The 18,204-nt window shown below is 39.8% G+C and overlaps 1 long non-coding RNA gene across 1 annotated transcript in view; it reads right to left on the bottom strand.

The window, feature by feature from the left end:
* Positions 1-3,280: 3,280 nt before the first annotated feature.
* LOC125890318 (uncharacterized) overlaps positions 3,281-18,204 on the bottom strand; it is a 155,509-nt gene continuing 140,585 nt past the window's right edge. Inside the window, exon 4 of the long non-coding RNA XR_007449541.1 lies at positions 3,281-3,308. This is a non-coding gene — a long non-coding RNA (uncharacterized LOC125890318). The remainder of the gene's footprint in view (positions 3,309-18,204) is intronic.

The following is an 18,204-nucleotide window of genomic DNA, read 5'->3' as shown; positions in this document are numbered from 1 at the left end:
ACGACACGTAAAAGCTTCAAAATTCACAAGTAGGGTATTTACTGACGTGTTTTATGTCGTAGAACAAAACCTGAAACTCACTTCAGCTTTTGTTTACCACAGGCCTTATTTGAGGCATTTTACCAAAATCCCATTCAAAAAACGTATTGACTTTTAGACGAGAGAACCGGAAGTGCTAAAAGCGCTAATGGAGTACCGGGTTTACTGGCACACTCTATTACAAGTGAACATTTATGTATGGGTAGAGAAAATGGCCTTATATTAGTTGAATTAAAAAAACAACAACAAAGAAATAGTTACCACCTTCTATTTTTCATTTTATTTTATTAGTTTTCAGATTATATTTCCATGTATTTCACTTCACACCGGTAGATGGCGCTGTTGCACTGCTGCATAGTGGGTTGCCATGGAGACGGTAGCTCAAGCGCTTAGAAATAAACATCCAGCGCTTGAGAAAGACATAATTTCTGCATCTCCACTTCTTTCCAACCTACAGGTATATTTTTAAACCTTTCCGATCTCTGTATCAAAAGAGTATATCACCAGTTCGTTGCCTATGTGATGTATGTTGTCATGTTTTGTGTAGAAAGGTTATTATGATGTGTTTATATGTATTTGCTAGCAGCTTTAGTTAGCAAGCTAGCAGAAGCTAATTGAAGTTAGCCTGTCACCATCAGTGAAGGTTCCGTTCTCTCGTCTTTCTGTACGGACTGTAAACAGTGTAGTGTCGATTGAACATCAGTATGTTTAAGTGTATGTAATGTCTATGAAGTGTCTCTGTACTTTGTATCATTTTGTTTTGCCGGTGGGTGCTCCGTTCAGTGTATGTTTTGTTAGCCAGAGCCTGTCAATGTTCTATGGAGGTTAAGCCGCCATCAGTGGATGTGTGCGTGCCTGTAAACACGCACGCTAATGGCAGACCGATGTGTTGGTGATTGATTATCACACAGTCACATGAACAGTTTAAATCTTAATATAGTATTCTTGGTATTTGATCTATGAAAATGTTGTTGGTATTGTAATGTATTTCATAGAAGTAATCCAATGTAGCCTCTAATCTGTTCTATGTGTTCTCTTTAAAGGAATAATCTAACAGATAGCAAGATAGCCATGTAGCCTATGTCTACATACTTGAATGTGCGATAGCAATTGTTTCAAGATGTAATATGATCTATAGTGCCAATTGTTGATGTGTATTTGATATATTATACAGTAAGACTGGTATCTATTTCACAATATGTTATTAATGGGTTTTGTATTTTATCTGATATATACCAATGCTTTACATATTGGTTTGTTTATTGTATTCAGTATATTTATAGACCATTTCTATATTGTATAGTCCATATAATGGCTAAAGTTACAGTTTATGATCTCGTAGATATATATAATTATAGTGTATTTTATAATTGTATGTTTTATTAATTGTCCAGTGTCCTAGTGTGTGCTAGGCCTCTCTGTTGGCATTGTTATTGAATTACTTTTTGAAAAGAAAAATAAACATCCAGCGCTTGAGAAAGACATAATTTCTGCATCTCCACGTCTTTCCAACCCACAGTGCTATCTAGCCTGTGGGCCTTGTACCTGCCCAGATTCCCCTAGGTCTGAGGCCGGTAACATATGCAGCTCCTTATATGTGGAATCTTCTGCAGAAGGACTTAAAGTTGCACCCATTGGTTCCTCTCGGCCATTTCAAAGCACTGTTGCAAGATTTTTGTACCCAATCTTCTATATGCCAGTGTCACGATGTATCTTAGCTGGTCTTTGTAATCATGTGTAGTTGCCGTCTTTGTATTTTTATGGTTCATTTCTGGTATATTTATACAGCCTACGTTTTGGCTTTTCTTTGCAGTCATCTTATTTTGTGTTTTATATTGCTTGTTTTGGAGCTGTATCATTTTTTGTTTTGTATTTCCGTTCTATGTTGTCTGTCTGTAACTTATGTTGCTGCCTGTCTTGGCCAGGACATTCCTGAAAAAGAGATTTTTAATCTCAAGAGGTTCTTCTGGTAAGTAAGTAAAGGTTAACAAAAAAAATAAATAAATAAAATTTTGAAACGGTTTGTTGCTGGTAGTAGGAGAAAAACCGAACAAATGTTGTGTACAGGGTAAATACATCTTCATAACAAGAGTAAAGGCTTAGCACCTGGCGGATGAGCCTGGTCTCACTCTGAAGTTGTTGAAATCTGACGCTTGGGCAGTGACCTGCTGCGTCAGAAATCAATGTAAACAGGCGTCCTTTAACGTCAGCATGATATGTGGCTGGCTGCTGTTCTAGTTTAATGGCGCGCGGTGGTGTCAGAGGGAAACGTGGTGGGACAAGAACAAAAATTAAGGCGAAAATCCAAGTGGGGCAGAAGGGAGTGGTAGTGGATGGACTTTCACGCGAGAGAGCGGTGTTCATGTCCCGTAAGATTCTAAAGCCAAACGGTGTTCTTTTTTCCTGAACCTAACCACGTGCATTTGTTGGTGAAGGAAAAAAAAAATGGCAATTTGCGGTACTTACATAGTGCTTTTATTTTGAAAGAGACTATTTAAATGTTAAATTTCCTGTGACAACAGAAGTGTATTTTTAAAGAAGACAATGCATGTAACAGGCAGAACTTCACACGGCATCCCATAACGTCATGTGTGCGCTAGAAAAAATGCTACATTGCTGTTAGCCTAATGTTTCTAAAGTTTGTTATGCTAAGGAAGAAATGTAATATTTTGTTTTTGTTTTGCTTCATTCTAGCTCTCACGGTGCATTCATGGTATGTTTGGATGTATGTTTGCATTTTGAGCATATCTGGACATTGGGATGTGTTTCCTCTCATATAAATTATAATGACTGCCTAGCTTTTTAGAAATAAAGTTGCTAAGAGCGGGTGTGACAAAGGGTATCTGACAACCTGGGAATGAGAATGGGTTGCAGCAACTGTGACAACAGTCTATGTATGTATACCACTGTGGGCGTGACGTGAACCATCGTGCAGTGTATTCATGTAAATCTGACTGGGGTAAATTCAGCTTTCTTTGAGACTGACCAGCTGGTCACCAGTCACGGCCGATCAAGCTGAAAACCAGCTGACTATGGTCACCAGCCGATCGATCAGTACAGAATATACCACAATAATCAGTCATTCACTACAAAGCATCACATGTGTGAATGAATCAGAGCTGCATGATGCATCTTTAGGAAAGCAGTGCTTCAAATAAAGAGAGCCTGACCTTCATCCAGAGAACATTTCATCCACTGGGCTGAAGTGTCCTGAATCTCTACCAGCTTCAGGGACGCTGCTCTCTGACTGACCCTCTCATTTGGCCTCCCTGTGGAAGAGAGAAAGCAGAAAGAGAATAACAAATTATTTTATTATAAGTATTTATGAAAAACAATGTTTTTAATCCCATTTAGTAACACTGGAGGGAAACTATACTGAAATATCTATGACCAGCTTTTAACATAAGCTTGTTGCAGTGTATCATGTGGAGGAGGAGCTTTGTACTGTTAATTTCCACGACCATATAGAGGCTCTTATCTTGAAAGAGGAATAAGCTTGGCCTATTCGTTATGCCTATATCTTACATGAAAAATGACATTTTATATGTGGAAAATAGCATCTTGGTATGGCTGCGTTTGATGTTTGCCATGTATTGCTTTATGATAAAAACACATTAGCTATGGATTATTTACAATCGTGAAAAACAATGAGCAAATGTGCACACATTTATGCAAAGAGCAGCTTTATTGTATATAACCTACAGTACAAGCCACTGTGACTTTGTTATCACGTCCCTACGTAGAGGTGTCATATTTTATTTTGCTGTTTGAAGTGTTCTTAACACATGAAAGAATCTGATCAATTAGACACAATGTGCGGTGTTACTCACACAGAAACATGTCCAGTAAAGAGTGGCAAACACGCTGCAGCAAATCTACTTAATTGACACATTTTCTATAGAATCTGAGGTAAAAAAGTAGGTGTAAAGGCTGAAGGAGATAGCACATAATGAGATCTCAAAGCATGACGGTGGCTGTGAAGTTTGTACCTCATAAATCATGCAGCACTTAAAGCCACAGCTGTAGCTTCTATTCTACACTGATTAATATATTTATTATAAACCAAATACTTTTAAAACGTGCCTGCAAAGAGACAGACTGTGTGTGTGGGGACGAAAAGTGAGAAATGGAGGTGAAAGAGGTGGAGGAAGGTGAAATTCAGCGGACTGGAAAGAAAGGAAAGAAAAAAAACTAAGAGGAGACTGATGAAGGTGAAGTTAATTAAGTCTTGTGTCAGCAAGGTGGTAGAAAGGTGGGGCCCGCTGCCAAAGTCAACAGTAATGGAGATTATTGTGAGATGACCTGCACAACAAGAAGGGAAGCAAATTAAGTACCACAAGTAAAAATAATCAAGGTTCATTATATTAACCTGCCTACAGAATATATGTATCTATTTTAAATTGATGGTTCTTTTTATTATAATGTAAAGTGCAGACAGAAAGAAAAGGGTGGCATGAGGCAATGCTAAGGCCAAGAACTGAACTAAGAAAAAAAAAGATATTTTTTAGGGCATTTTAGCCTTTAATCAATAGGACAGACAAGTATGAAAGGGGGAGAAAGAGAGGGAGTGACGTGCAGCAAAGGGCCACAGGCTGGAGTCGAACCTGGGCCACTGTGGCAATAGCCTTGTACATGGGGCGCCTGCTCTATCCACTAAGCCACCAACACCCCCTAAGAAAAAGATTTGGGTCCTACAAACACCAACCTTCACCCAGGAGAGCAGTGATTACGTCCCGTAACATTCTAAAGCCAAACCCTGTTCTTTTTCCCTAAACCCAACCACGAGCGTTAATTGTTGAAGGAAAAAAAAAAAAAAAAAAACGTTAATTCGTGTAGCACATTTATTTTGAAAGAGACTGTATGTAAACGGTAAATTTCCTGTGAAAACGGAAGTGTATTTTGAAAGAAGACAATGCATGTAACAGGCAGAACTTGACACGACGTACCAGAACGCCAACAACTAACACACCCGGGGTACCTTTCCAGTCATATTGGACCAAATGACCAAATGTCGATATGTGACGAGGTCGGAGTGACAACGTGTTGGAATCATGCAAAGAGATCTCCTCCTCTTTAATGCTGTGTTTACACCAGGTGCAAATAAAACAATTTGCCCAAGTGAATTACATGTGAAGTCAATGTAAAGACGCGATTAGATGCAAATTCCTGCCGGGCGGTGAGAAAGACACTATGGACACCACATGAATGACGCTAAACACATGAATCGAGGGGCACAAATGAAGCAAGTAGCACAATTTTACGTCATACACTTACCTGATTTGAAAAATCTGAATTTCAGTGACAAATTTGCAAATTTGGCGTGAACACAATATAAAACAAACAGACCTGGTGATTTAAGCAGTTTCACATTAATCCTTTGAAACCTGAGCAAATTGGCTTGATGTCTTTCTTTCAAAAGCATGTGGAAAAAAAGGCAATGAACAATAGAAGAAGTGACCCCAAAATTGGCAAGAAATTTGTAAAAAGAGAAAATTAAAAAGAAGAAAATTTGAGAAAAAACTTAAACCAAAAAAAAAGAAAAGAAAATGACCTGAAAAAAAGTGCTTAAAATTACAATAATTCTGTACCATAATATGTAATAATAATAATAATCATAAATATAAATCCTCCCTGGCTATTTTTCCCTAGTTTTTGTTTTAAAATCATTTTCTAATTTTTTTTTATTTGTGGAACATTTCTTAGCATGTTGCTCATTTCTTTTTCCCATGTTTTTGAAAGAAATCACACCAATTTGCTCAGGGTTTAAAGATTTAAATACCTGCTAAAGGCAACTGAAAGCAGCACAAGAAAAATTATGTTGCTCCAGGTTTCAAAGGGTAAAAAAATAAATAAAAATCTGGAGCCAGTGTTTAGTTTGTACATTCTGGGCCACTGTAAAATGGCGGTGCAACATGGCAATCTATGTAGATGAGAACCAGATATAAACTGCTCATTCTAAGGTAATGAAAACAAAATTATCCTTATTTCCAGGTGATAATACACTAAAGAAAGGATACTTATTATATTATAATCTATTTCTGCCATTATATCCCCCTAAATCTTACACACTGAACCTTTAGTTCTTATTTCCAACATTCATAATCACATGTATTTATATCACACTGCTGGTTGACATACTTACTAACAAAGGCAGCAAATGGGAAACAGCACAAAGTACACAGTAGAATTTGCATGGACACCAAGAACTTGCTTTGTAATTAATGCAACACATTGGCAATAACCCCTCGGGCTGCACTGCCTTGGAGCACTGAAGCTGTGATGCAACTGACAAGTTTTTCGGGCAATGTGACGGCATATCTTTCCTGGGAAAAGAAACTGAAATGGGACCAGATTGAAATTAATAGAAAAAAAAAGTTTTCAGGACAATAAGTTTTTATGTATGCAATGCAAATGCTCCTCAGGCAACGGTGAGCCACATTGCTACCCAAGATGTTTCTTAACAACTTTTTGTTTTCGAGGTTAGAGATGGGCAGTGTTGCCTTGAGTTAAGATGATAGAATGGTGAAGTTCCAAATACAGACATGAATTAAGTTCAACTCAAGTTCACCAAGACTAATCCTTTAAAGATTGGGGTGATAATAGTTGTTAAATTTGCATATTTCCACCTAATCTGTAAACAAAATCTCCCTTTTTTGCTAAAAAGCATTTAGTACATACGCATACACCAAAAAAACTCTTACACAGAGTAGTGTGATACAGTTGAGTGTCACAGTTAATCAGCCAGTATCCACTCTTTTGTCTGCACTGATTGTTCTGATCTATCTGCTTGTCCTCTGACCATGTGTTAACCAAAAAACACTGTATTCAAAAACACAAAGGCCTGCGTTGGTGCTGACACAGCGCTACAATTTCAGACGAGGAGATAAAATATAAACTGGAAAGTCCACCATGAAGGTTTATGAGGTGTCAAGACTCTGAATTCATCAGGGCAGCAATAATTTGTCCCCATCTCTGTCTAAAAAGGGAATTTAGCACAACACTGTAAACTCTACACCACGGCTTCCAAGGGTGGATGACACCACAGAATTTAGTTTTGATCCAATACGAAGTAATGATACTGATATGATACTTTTTATTATTAAAAGAGGCTTATGTAATTTTATGTGGGGTAATGTAGCGTGTCACGATTTATGAGATAAATAATAAAGACACATATGTTGTGTAAGTGCAGACAACACAAACGCAGTGGAGAAGTAAATAGCACTAGATGTGTTAACGATAGCATTGTTTGCACAGACAGCTTTACTCTTGAATAACAAAAAGGTACGATGCAGAAGACAGAAAATAAATCCAATATCAATCCAATTGACGCCAGGATCAATCTTCAAAATGAAAACGTGATATCAATAGTATAGATATTTCTGTATCAAGCCGCCCACCTCTAAGGGCTTCTCAAAGTTTGGACCAAGGTCTGCACCCAGACAAAACAGCAAATTAATCTGGACCTAGCCTATACCCTGTGTTATGAAGCAAAACGTTTCTATTTTGAAACAACTTTTCTAGTGATCAAAAAAGTGTTCGTGATGTTGAATATACAGTAGTTGGAGATTATTCACAGCAATCCTATCCCTACATGAATGTAGTTTTAATATGACTTATTTCCCCATTGCTAACACTGTTGTCATGGCAACATTAACTGCTAGAGAGTGTGAGTTAATGCATTAATGTTGCACCAAACACATTCTCATTTCGACTTCGTCACATATTGGCGTTTCGTCATGGATTTTCAACACAGTTGCTGACGTTCTGGGACACCATGTCAACTTCAGCCTGTTGCATGCATTGTCTTCTTTGAAAGTACACTTCTGCTGTCACAGGAAATTTACTATTTGCATTCAGTCTCTTTCACAATAAACGTATTATGTCAGTACAACACTGCAAATTGACGTCTCTTTCCTACAAATGCACATGATTACATCAGGCCAACACACACGAGGTTGGGTTTAGGAAAAAAGAACAGGGTTCAGCTTTACATTCACATAGGAAGCAAACACTGGCCTCGCGGGTGAAAGTCTGTGGTTGTTGGACCCATCCACCACCTTTCTCGCCCCTCCCTACTCAGACTTTCACCCCGTTGACTTACACTGTTGCCCAGCCATGTTTCCCCCTGACACCGAAGTGCACCATTACAGAATAACAAGGACCAGCTGCGTATCATGCTGTCATGAAAGGACTTTTTGTCGGTGTCTGACGCTGGAAGTCACTGACCAAGTGTTGGTATTCGATGACTTCGGAGTCAGACCAGGTTGTTATACTAAAGAATTTGCTATCAGCTCTTACATAGCAGATACAGAATGTGACTTGTGACTCAAGATGTAATGCTAATCAACTGCTGCAACAGTTGTAGTTAATAGGGCAACTATATTGCAAGACCAATGTGTTTTGGTTGCTGGAATTTCAACCTCTTTAGACTTCTATCCTTCTCTTTGCACCTTGAAAGTATTTGAATTTGTGCCAGAAGTCCTTAGCCTGCTTCAGTGTTAGTTATTTGTGACAGATAGTAGCCTACTGGTAGGCAGACTACGGTGGGTCTTCCCAGAACATTCCATTGCCGTGGAGTTGAAGATATCGTTGTCAAAATGTACAAAGAAACAAATAACTGACCAAGAAAACAGAGTACTCAAAGAGAAGTCCACAGACAAATATGTGTTCCAATCCAGCTAGTCGCTCTGGACCACTGACTTTGTTGTGGCCAGAAGAAAATGGTGCTTGTGCCTTTCTACAAACCCCAACTGACATTTTATATGTATCAAATCAACATTTCTAATGTGTGTAAAGTGACGATTTACTGTATATGAACTGACTTTGCCTTTGAGAGATGGAGGGGATTGTGGATGGCATGTCACCAGGTGAGACACTTGAAAAGCTGCAGACCACTGTTTGACTTTGCAAATGTAACATATCTATGGTTTGCAGAGATGTTTAATATGTTAAAAAAAATCATGGTGATTGGGTTGGACCTTGACTAAAAATCATCTGCAGACCTTTGAGTAATAAGTCTGAGAACCCCTGCTCTACAAGGTAGTCTCTCTGGTAGGGGGGCTTGCACATATTTGTTTGGCAAACACAGTGTATTGCTGGATGAGTCTGACCTGCCCAGTGGCTCTCTCTCACACATACAATAACACAGTGCACACAGAGCAAAGAAACTAGAGTTACTGGTCTGTTCTTATGGGTTTATTTATTTGGTTTTGGGGTCTTAGAAACTTTATTGTTATGCAATGCTCAGTAATAAAACAGTTTTCAGGCATATGGCCATCTTGAGACACCCACGTCAGCAGCTCCCACACAGGGAGCATGAACCAGCCATAGAGGTGAGCGCTTGGTGCGATGAGAGGCACTCCTCCCACAATTCTTGTGCGAATGTGAATTATTGTGCTCACCTCCGCTGGTAAGAGGGAGATAGAGGGCCATGGGTTTGTAATGTACCTGGGTACTTTGGAGGCGATCATCTTGGGTTGTCTGGAGTGGGAGATGAGACTTTTCCCAAGGGAACTCCACTCATCTCCTCTCCTGGAGAGCTGTCTGTCAGTGTCTCAGTTTCTCCGCTTTTATTTCTTTCTTTTTACCTCCACTTGTTTCCGCAAATCCTTCTCTTTGGCACTGCTTTGTTGTCTGGGCTGTACATGTACCATAGCCAACAAATTAATAACAACAAATTAATGAAATAATTATGCCCGTCATGTAAACACCTTAACTGAATAGTTTGACTTACACTGATCATAACTGGAGTGAGCAGAAGCAGATTATTAGCAGAGTTTAGTCTTTCGTGTTACATCAGGTGATCTAAACAGAATAGCTGTATCACTGTTAGGATTACTGAGGGTTCATGCCCTGAATGTTTCCAGTGTAAACATGGAAACTGTCCACACTATAAGCGGACTACATCTAAAAATGTATCTCTCTTAGTTTGGCCTGTTGTCTGTGCTAAGCCGACATTCACATATCCAAAAACTCTTTTTCAAATGATGACGTCAGCTGCTGGAGTTGCCCCTAACTCAACTGAATTTAATTTGATTCAATTTGATTTAATAGGCTTTATTGGCTTAACATTTCACGTGTTGCCAAATCACAATTACAATTAAAAACAATAAAATAAATTTTAAAAAAGGTCAAGTGAATGATCAAGTAATCAATAATCAAGTTAGTATTGGTATAAAGAAACAAAAATTCAATTAAAAATAAAAAAGAATTTTGAAAAAAACTCAAAAGGACATGGTGGTCCTAAGTAGCATACACTGTAGTGCATTTAGAAATGGCTATATGTCTTTGTCCTACTGGATGTCTCTGTTGTTGTGGCAGGAAATGACATATTTAGCACCCAGCTCTGCACATGCTTAGTTTTTCCATAGAATAAAGGGTCATTTCTCTCCTTCTGTTAGACTTTGCTCTCTGTAAACACGCACTTTGCATATCAATACAGCCATTTCCACAGCACAGGTGTTTAAGGCTTTTTTTTTTTTTCAGATGGATATTCGATCATAAAATCGTGATATGATCGACACCTTGCTTGTGTTGATGTAAGGAGACAGGTGTTGTGGGACGACTGTAACAGATCTGATTAGTGTCATAGGCAGCATCGTACGAGGTTTACATACTTTATAATACAAAGACAAAGGTATGATTATCACTGACAACCTGCCGCTTATCCAGAGCATGCTGCAACATGAACAGGATATGTAAGTGTAAAAAATAAGATACAGGGATAAATAGTGTGGCACAGATTCAACAGATCTGGGACAGAAAATATATGTAGATGATTGAGGAGCTAGAAGAAGTGCCAGTTTCATAGCTTTCCAAGGTAAGGGTTTATAGGGTATGTGGCTGTTTTCTTAGTTTTAGTGGCCTGTGAGCAAAGAGACTTCATCTGGGAGGACTGTTGAAATTGTAGGTAGTGATTCTGTGTCACATTTATCTCTCTCACCATTATTTCCTCCTGATATCTGTTTTTTTCGCCACAACTCACCAAGTTTTGGTTCCCACCATTCTTCTCCATCTGTCTGCATCACTCTGTTCTTTCTTCCTGTTCCACCTCTTTTTCTACCTCCATCTCTCTCTCTGTGTCTCCTACCACACAATCTCTGATCCTGCGTGACAGAAGCCACTTTAAAGATTTCTTGTGCTCCTGTTTTATGCAGGAAAGCACACAAACACACACACACACACACACACACACACACACACACACAAAGACACTCAGACTAATGAATGTGTGCAGTTCTCTCTCACACAAGTGCACACACACTTAAAAGTATGTCTATTTTCTGTCTTTTGTTTTGACTCTTTGAGTTTATCCTTTGCTCAATCTGTACCACTTCTACACACATGAAGGACAACACAAAAATACACACATGGACACACGCGCACACACACACACACACACACACACACACACTCACTTGCTCCCTGCTCCAGAGGCCCCAGAGCAAATGCTGTTATCAGCACTCCACAGGAACAGACCAGTGACTCAGCCTGTCTGACTCTGTGTGTGTGTGTGTGTGTGTGTGTGTGTGTGTGTGTGTGTACAGTGTCTCAACAGCCTACAGACTCACCGTTTCAGTCAGATGTCCCCAGCTCTCTCTGCTCTCAGAACTGGAAGGACACACTCACACACCTGGTCAACGCTCAGCGGGCTATTTCTCACTTTTCTGCTGGTGTGCTGAAATCACAGCACACATCTGCCACAATTAGGAACTTTGCTTTGGTCTCTCTTGATAACAATCTAAAAAGAATCTCTGGTTCATCTGAGGGTTTATACACGTTGGAACAACGGCGTATCTTTGGGGTTGTGTACAAACATTTAGCTTTATTTAAAGCTAACAACATGTACTTTAGGGGGATTTATACTTGTGCGGCAGACCCTACGCCGTGGCCTACGAGCATTTATTCTTGTGTGGTAGTGTGTCTGTGTCACTTTGCAGTTACACCTGCAAAACACTAGTCGGTGGCAGAGGTTTCTGTGAAGTACTGTAAAGTTTAACTGATTCAAAACACACATTAAACATGGCTTAGATGAGATAATTTCAAACCCAAGTGCACAAATCAGCTTCACTATAACTCGCAGCATTCACAGACAAACTTGTCTTTATCTGGACACATTTTCCCCACAAATACAACATGCTAATGTTTTTAGCACAAGCCTATGGCATTTTACATTGTATAAATTAGCCTAGCAGCTAGCAGACTTTTCATCTACTCATATGAAACCAGAGACAGCAGCAACATTTACCAAAGGTAATGTTACACAGTTTAGCTCCATAACAACTCATAGCCAGGAAGCCAGTATAAATCCCAAAGCATAAATCCCTGAGGGCTTAATCATGCACAAGACCTAAAATGCTATTCTTGTGGAGGCTTTATTGTCTTCACAATTTATTTATTGTTTCTTATCTGTAAAATAAAAGAAATAAAAGCTTTGTTTCCACTGAGGGAAATACTTTCAGCTTACAAAAATAGACATGAAGTCTGCGTCGCCAGGACGTGTAGTAACATTTCTGGGGAGGTGCATGTCAGGCTACAGGCTACATGTCAGGCTCCACATGTGTAGCACTCTGTGCTACACATGTGGAGCAGCCTGTGAAAAACCGGGCTAAACAAAAATCTTCTGTTGAACAAAAGAAATGTTTTAAAGTTGATGCAAGTATCTGTACATTAGCAGGGATGAAGCACAACATGAATCCCCTGCTTATTTAAATGTGAAAGTGCAATAAAGATATTTTGTCCCCAAAAACAATGAACAATCATGATAAATAATTGTGATCTCAACATTAATCAAAATAATCATGATTATCATTTTGGCCATCATCTTGCAGCCTTAATGTGCGCTGCTCATGAAGTGTGTGCCTTCATACACGTGTGTGCTGTTCTGACTCAGACCAACAAAAATGACCAGGAACTGCTGTTGTTTCTGTTATTGTCTTCCAGACTTTCTTCTTTCTTTCCTTGTTTCTGCATATTCATTACTTGAGTCCAACAGCTTGCGATAAGCAGAAATGTTTCACTCAGATTGATACATTTCCAACTTGCACTGACACATCTTTGCCTGAGTTAGCAGCATTTAGTATGAGCCTGCATTGTTTCATGTTGTACCACTGAGTTTGTTTTAAGAGTCAGCTGGACAAAGCCGTCCTTGCTTCCAAACCACCGCTCCTTGGGTCACAGCTGCCTCTCTTATGTGGGTGTCATTACTGCTATCTGGGAGTTCAACACTAGGCCCAGGAACAGCGTTGAGTTAAGTCAAAGTCTGAAGTGCTAAAGATAGGAGAAATAAGTACATGAATACAACACTGGTCCCCTGAGAGTACATCAAGACCCAGATTTCCCGATTTCTTTCTGAGGCTGGATGGAAGACCCGTCTAGGCTAGGCATTTGAAAGTCCCATGAGGCAATGTATGAGGACTTGCTTGTCCCAAACTGGATTTGGAAAACAGTATCCTTATCATAGGTATATAATGACAAACCAGACTGTCTCCTTTGCAAATGGCTGTGGTGCTTTTATGCACAGTCACCTTACAGATAGTGTATCTTCAGTCGTCGCACATACTGAATGTGTAAGTGAGCAGAGATATGAGAACTACCCCTCAGTGACCACATACACAAACACAAACTCTCTAAAGATAGCATTTACATGAGAAAGCCAACCCTTCCCGAAAATCATCTTAAGTAGTACAAGAAAAAAAAAGCAACTGCACTTATTATGTCTCAGTCATTCACATCCTATTGTTTTTATATTGTGACCAACTTGCCACTGAACTCAGGGTGGCCTCATAATAATCACCCTGTGGTGCTAAGCAATGTTTTTGGGTGGTACAACAGAATGGGTGCATGTGTCAGCACACTGTGGGATGCCAGAACAAAGTGAGAAAAAATAAACAAACCAACAAGCAAGGATGAGTCAGGAGTGGGAGGATGACAAAACACACACACACACACACACACACACACACACACACACAATTTAGTAACATTCAGAAAATACCACTTCTCTGAAGAGGACCCATTGCAATATTACATTTGAATAATACGTGTTGTTGTTTTTTTTATGTTTCCAACATATACGAGGCATCATGGCAGTATAAGAACAGGCACACTTTCAGTAGTACAAGATCAATAGAAGCAGGGGTCTACCACACCAGACAGGACCCCAGGTGCAGGCTGTGCAAAGGTTCAGCACATAATAGCACGGTGCAGGCTGCAACAGCGTACATGGGACACCATAACCCAGTGGCTGGCATAGTGTACAAGAACATCAGCACTGAGAATGGACTGGAAGTCCCAAGGTCAGAAAAGAAGACACCTCCTAAGATGGTTGCAAATGGCCAAGCTAAGATCCTGTGGGACTTCCAAATCCAGACTGACAAACTGGTAAAGGCTAACCAAACGGACATTGTGTTGATCGTCAAACAACAGAAGAAGGCAGCGGTGAAGAAGCTCCAAAAATACCAAGGGCTGAAAGAGGAGCTAAAAAAGATGTGGGAAGCAAAGGCAACAGTGGTGCCAGTGGTAACTCTATAGTCCTATCATTACTTTAAAAATCATTACTTTAAAAACCTCAACAAAGTATTTCAAACATTATTACCGCATGAACAATTCAGTTAGTAACTTAAATTATTGCAAAAGCACTGAAAAACATCTCAAGACCCAAGGTGTTATTGACAACCGTGAATTCTTGCGTAAAGCCCATATTGCAGAAGTTTAAAGAGCACCTGCAGATAAGATGATTAAACACCTGAACAGGGTAGATAGCGGATAGCAGAAAACAATGGCAGGTCTGTTCCTGCTTAGAAAACCCATTTCTCATTGACACATTCCATTCAAACACACACACACACACACACACACACACACACACACACGGTGATGAACATGAACACACAAGAGGCCATGTCAGCAATTTAAAGAAACTAGAAACACATTAATATACCAACACTTCCTTATTTTACATAGATTAAAAACACACATTTTTAATTTATTCAAATGTAAATTGGTAATCTAATAAACTACTCCACACACACACACACACACACACACACACATCCATGTGCATGCCCCTACAAAGGAGCACTGGGTGAAAAGTTGAGGAGAAACAGTCAAGGTCAGGACTGTACTGAACAAATCCATTGTTTCCCAAGTCTTACAATAAAGTTGTTCTTTATGCTACAAGTGTAGCTGGAGTTTTGACCTCTTAAGTCCAAAGTGAAGTCGTACACTGAGTTAGATCATTCCTGAGCCTGTTTGTGCTATATCTTGTTTGCAAATGGTTTGCATTATTAATGTACAGTAATGTGCTTATAAATGCAATGTCTCTGCCACCCCAATGTCTAGACTTTCATCAAAAAACAAAACATGCCAGTGGTTCACAGCCGTAGAAACAGGATGATAATAAAGTGGACATTCCCATTCAAATCAATATAGCAGGATGGTCAGAATGGCACCATTGCAACCACTCTAGCAGGCTAACTTCTGTATAAACAAACCAATATGTGGCAGGTCATGAACTCACTAAAGTGAGGCTTTGCAGTAACAACCAAATGAGCAGTGGAGTAGAGCAATCAGTTACTTTTACTGTAACTTTTATTTCTCTGTTTATACAAAGCTATTTAAGGGAGCATAGCGTTAAATCAGGCAGGACACTGATGTCAAGCTCAGCTCACATCCCAGCTACATCAGCTGATCTAAACAGCTCAATCAGTTGCTGGAGCAGCTGATTGATGGAAGGGAGTCAGCTGATAGATCGCATGATTCCTTTCTATGCAACCAATTGGTTAATCTCATTCAGGACGCCCTATTTAAACTGCTCTAGCCTGCCTACTGTTGCCGCTTCAACCACCACCTGCTTTGCAACGCGCCTCCACCCCAGCTCCTCCTTTTCATGCTGTGTCTGACTTATTAATGTCATTTCTGTTTGTCATTGATGCTGCTCTGTTCTGTTCCCAGAGGGTCTTTGCTGCTGCTCTCCCTGTCTTAGGCTTTCCATGTAGGTGCATGGAAGGGCAGGGAGGTTTGCTCTCTCTGCCTCAGGCTTTCCTCATTTGCATGTGGAAGGGCAGAGAGGTGTGCTCTCTGCGACTTAGGTGCATGGAAGAGGATTTCTGTCTAGGCCTGAGGAAAGCCAGAGAGGCCCCAAATCAGAGCCATACCGCCAAATATAATAATGCAAATGAACTGACTGAATTTGCATTTTTGTTGATGGACTATATATACTGTAAAAGAATAAGTGAGAGCTGCTACTCAGTGGACAGAGACTGCAGGGATAAACATTGTGCAGATCAATTTTAACATCTAACTCATTTTGACCAAACCAGAGTAGGTAATTGTTGATGACAGACAAGACTAACCGAGACAGTTTTGGTGAGTTTTATTTTGTTTCTGTGGAGTTTGTATGAAGTGAGGTGTGTTTTACCATGAGTTAAAAAGGAAACTAAGTTAATGTCTTAGTTTGATGAAAGAGAGAAGCTTGGATTGGTGTGCGGTTGTATTTTCCTGTTTTTCTGTGGGATCTCAAAACACCAATTTATAATACACAGCAAAGGTTTACAATGTTGAACATTTTGAATGATTTCTGAAAGCTGCAATGCTGATGTTTTCATTCCTAAGATCAGCATTTTTTGTAAATAGTCTTGTAAATAGCCTTCATTGTGTAAGCAGCCTGAGGTTTCTATTCATCCATTTATTTATCTTCTGTAACCGCTTATCCTATTAGGGGTCATTGGGCTGCTGGAGCCTATTCCAGCTGACACTGGGCGAGAGGCGGGGTACACCCTGGACAGGTCACTGGACTATCACAGGGCTGATACATAGAGACAGACAACCATTCACACAGATTTTCACACCTATGGGCAATTTAGAGTCAATCTGCATGTCTTTGGACTGTGGGAGGAAGCCGGAGTACCCGGAGAAACATGGGAACTCATGGCGACAGTGCTAACCACTGTACCAGCGAGCCGTAATTTTTCCTATGTCTTGCTTGTTCCCTTGTTCTTTTGTTAGTAGGATATGTGACATAAAATGCACACGCTGTTGTCAATTATTGAGAATCACACCCACAGCTGATAAATTCCCCTACACCTGTGTACACCTGTGAAATCGGTTGAGCAATCTCTATTCAAGATCAGTGTTGTATATAATGATGCTGAACACTCTTGACGAAGGTCCAGGAGGACCAAAATGTTAGTGTTACTAATTAACTGTGAAGCTGAGCAAGAGCAGTCTGTGGGACTTTCTGTTCAAAGACTCTGTTTAATAAGTAAAATAGGTGTGAGAATAGGGCAAAACAAAGTCCTCGAACTATCGAGTGTGACACACTTTACGGCCCCACTGATGTGTGTTGTCACCATAACAGCTAACAACAATTACCATTTTCATTTGTACGTGTTAAATGACAACGGCAGACAGCTGAATGGCTTTTCTACCCTCATTTCATTTCTATGTTCTCAACCATTTTCATGTCAAGGACCCCTAAATTGATACGTATTAGGTCACAGACCCCCATTTGCTTCAGGGACCTCCATCTGAAAAGATTTTGGTTGTGTGATTTGATTAAGACCACAATTCAACGGTTGTCAGCTACAGTTGAGGAGATAACCATGAGGAAAGTGAAACCCATGTTTAGAATTAACACTGTTAGGCTTACTCACATCTGGCTCACTTCTATAGTGAACTAAACAGTGTAGATAATCTACTCCCCATTTTTCTGGGGACCCTCTTGAACTCCCTCAAGGACCCCTGGTTGACAACCACTTAAACTATAACATCCCAGTGCATCCAAGTGCTTTTCATTCATATCCACGTTTAAGTACATTATAGGCAATATGACAGAGCACTAGCTAATACTTTTTTTAATTAAATGTGCTACAGATTAAAAACAATAATTGCAATACATGTTATTGTTATTTCCTGGCAGCACCTGAGGTCAGTTAATCATAGCAAGAAGTAAGCAAGAAACACAGTGAATATTGTAGATCAGAGTGCTGAAGGACTTGTTCTGCTTTTGAGTGTGTACCTCGTATAACAAGCCATTACATTTTATTACTCTGTTTTGTCCATGGTAATTTGATTTGGGAGGCTGAATGGGTGATATAGTCAGGTCTGTTCTGGTGTGTGTTAGCCTAAGGGGACTGAGGGGAGAGCATGTCAGCGGGAGAG

Source organism: Epinephelus fuscoguttatus, linkage group LG6 (genome assembly GCF_011397635.1).
Source record: "Epinephelus fuscoguttatus linkage group LG6, E.fuscoguttatus.final_Chr_v1".
Lineage (NCBI taxonomy): Eukaryota > Metazoa > Chordata > Actinopteri > Perciformes > Serranidae > Epinephelus > Epinephelus fuscoguttatus.
This window is presented reverse-complemented; position numbering and strand designations above follow the sequence as displayed.